This window comes from Dasypus novemcinctus, unplaced genomic scaffold (genome assembly GCF_030445035.2).
Source record: "Dasypus novemcinctus isolate mDasNov1 unplaced genomic scaffold, mDasNov1.1.hap2 scaffold_124, whole genome shotgun sequence".
Taxonomy (NCBI): Eukaryota; Metazoa; Chordata; class Mammalia; order Cingulata; family Dasypodidae; genus Dasypus; species Dasypus novemcinctus.
The window spans coordinates 1,114,712-1,117,705 of NW_026688150.1; positions in this window are offsets into that span (position 1 = coordinate 1,114,712).

A 2,994-nucleotide genomic window follows, 5' to 3' on the forward strand; every position below is an offset into this window, starting at 1 on the left:
GGTCATCTCTTTATTTTGACGAATTTAATCAGTTCCTTAGCTTCTTTGTCTGCTCTTGGAGGTTAATTAGTTGTTATTTTTGCATAGGTGTTATATCTTCTCTTTGTCACTTTTTTCTTCTTATTCTAGTTACTTGTTGTTGGTTAAGCTCACTTTAGAGGAAAGTATTAGTGTTGGGGAAAGGCAATTGTGTAAGCAAGGGAAAAGTGTAAAGTAGTATTGGTGATGTATGTTAACAAAGCAAGAATATGAGATCTGGGAGGATGGAGGTTAGATTCGTGTAGATTGTATAGAGTTATAGCTGTAGGTAGAGTACCTTTTATGAAGTAGATGACTGAATATGGGAGGAATATGGTATGAACTACAAAGCTATTGTTTTCATGAGAGAGGGAAAAAGAAAAGAAAGGTAATAGTTTCAAGAGTGGATAACAGACAGAAAACAGAACAAAGGTATTAGAAATTAAGAGTTAGACACTTTGTGGATCAAAGAACGGGAGGTGGGGGGTGGAATGTAGGAGAGACAGTAGATGATAGTGGATATCAAGATGCAGGGGAAGGGGGATAGTGTAGGTAGCCTAAATCAGTTCACACAGAAATGAGACAGTGGAGGATGGGAAAACCCCAGCAAATGTGAGGTGTTCCCTGTAGCACCTATTGTATACTTGAATTAAAATAAAATAAGTGGAAGATGAGGGACAAGAGGGAAAGAGAAAACCGAAAAACAAAAAAAACAAATTATAATAAAGAAAAAAAGAAAGACAAGAAGAAAGGAAGAAAGAAAAAGAGGGTGGGCAAACGGTGGGGAACGGATAGGGGGAAGAGAGATACAGGTATACACGTGTCACAATTGCAACACTATCTAAAACAACAACTTCCCCCCGCTTTGCCCTAAAACCCCCCGTCTGTCTGCCCAAATGGGTCTGCAAGCACCTCCCTTCCCACAAACCCCCAATAGGCCGCCCAGGGCCCACGAACTCCCCAGTACTGCAGATGCTCAAAAAAAAAAAACAAAGAACAGAAACCCCTCCGCAGGCCCGGCTCCACCCGCCGCTGCCCGCCGCGGAGGCCTGGACCGGCTCTGCCCGGCTCCGTTCGCCGCCGCGGCCTGGCCTGTCTCCGCCTGGCTCCGCTCGCTACAGCGGCCCAGCCGGGTCCCGCGTCCACCTCCCGCCGCCGCGTCCTGGACCCGCCCCGCCCGGCTCCATACGCCGCTGCGGCCTGACCCGGCTCCGCCCGGCTCTGCTCGCTACAGCGGCCCGGCCCGGCTCCGGCGTCCGCCTCTCCCCGCCGCGTCCAGGACTGGCCCCGCCCGGCTCCGCACGCCGCAGCGGCCCCTGGCAATTTTTTTTTTTAAAAAAACCATGGTTTGTGCTTGGCTAGAACAGTCTATTCAACAAATGTGCTGGGAGAACTAGATAGCCACACTAAAGAGAAAGAAAGAGGACCCCTAACTCATGCCTTATGCAAAAATTAACTCAAAATGGATCAAGGGCCTAACTGTAAAATCAACAACCATAAAACGTGTACGAAAAAATGTAGGAAAACATCTTCAGGATCTTGTGGTAGGTGGTAGTTTCTTAAAACATTTATTCAAAGCATGAGCAACAAAAGAATAGATAAATGGGATCTTATAAAAACTGAACACTTTTTCAGCTCAAAGGGCTTTATCAAAAGGGTGAAAAGGCATCTAACTCATTGGGAGAAAATATATTGGGAAACCATATACCCAATAAGGGTTTTATGTACATGTTGTATAAAGAGATCATACAAGTCAACAATAAGAAGACAAGCAACTCAATTAAAAATGGGCAAAAAGTCTCAAAGCCACACTCAACATGTAAACGCGTTGCCGTCCCCCAGTGTGTGACATGACCCCCCGGGGATGAGCCTCCCTGGTGTTGAGGGATTACTACCAAGTACCAGCTGCTGATGTAACTAGAAAATGACCTTAAATAAAATGACCAGCAGAGCATCTCAATATACATATAATATCAGGAGTTAAAAATGCTTTTGACCTGAATAAAAGTAGGAAATGGAAAGGACAAATGAGTCTATATGGCTATGAATCTCCAAAAAGAGCCAGGAGATTACCAGAGGGATTGCCCTTATGTACACCTCAGCAGAGACCCAGAGAGAGATAAAGTAGATACAACCCCAGGTACTGGTTCTTCTGAGGGCTCCAGAGACCCACAGGTTCTATGGTCATGGCAGATGGAGTTCAGTGCCATGTCAGTTGGCCCTACTTTGGAGTTTGTGTTTCTGTGTGATGGAGCTGGACTTAGATGTGATCTTTGTTCACAAGCCTCTCCTGTTACTTTTACCAGAACTGTAGTTGGTGCTGGGGTCTAATGTATACCCAAGGGACCTGAATCTCTGGACTGACCATGTGATAGCCAGGCCCTGAGCCTCAACAGACTTCAGCTCCTACACTCTGGTTTATTGGACTACCCCAGTCAGCTAACAGGGAGGTGAAGAAGGTCAACCACCACACCAGGGAGCCAAGAGTGCCTACAACTGAAAGCAGGAGGATTGCATCCAGCATCCATGTGGAGTCTAAGCCCCCTCTTGATATAGATGTGGAGTGGACACAACCATTCCAAGGTCCACAGGATGGAGGAATAGAATATGGATTAGAGTGGACTTACTGATATTCTATTCATGAACTATTGTGATTAGTAATTGAAGAAAATGTTGCATTGGTGTGGAGAAAGTGGCCATGGTGGCTGCTGGGTGTAGGGAGTGGAAGGAAGAGATGAGATGTGGGGGCGTTTTTGGGACTTGGAGTTGTCCTGGGTGGTGATGCAGGGACAGTTTCCGGACATTGTATGTCCTCCCATGGCACACTGGGTGGAATGTGGGAGAGTGTGGCCAATGATGTGGACCATTCACCATGAGGTACAGCGGTGCTCAGAGATGTATTCACCAAATGCAATGAATGTCTCATGATGATGGAGGAGATTGTTGTTATGGGGGGAGGAGTGGAATGAGTGGGGT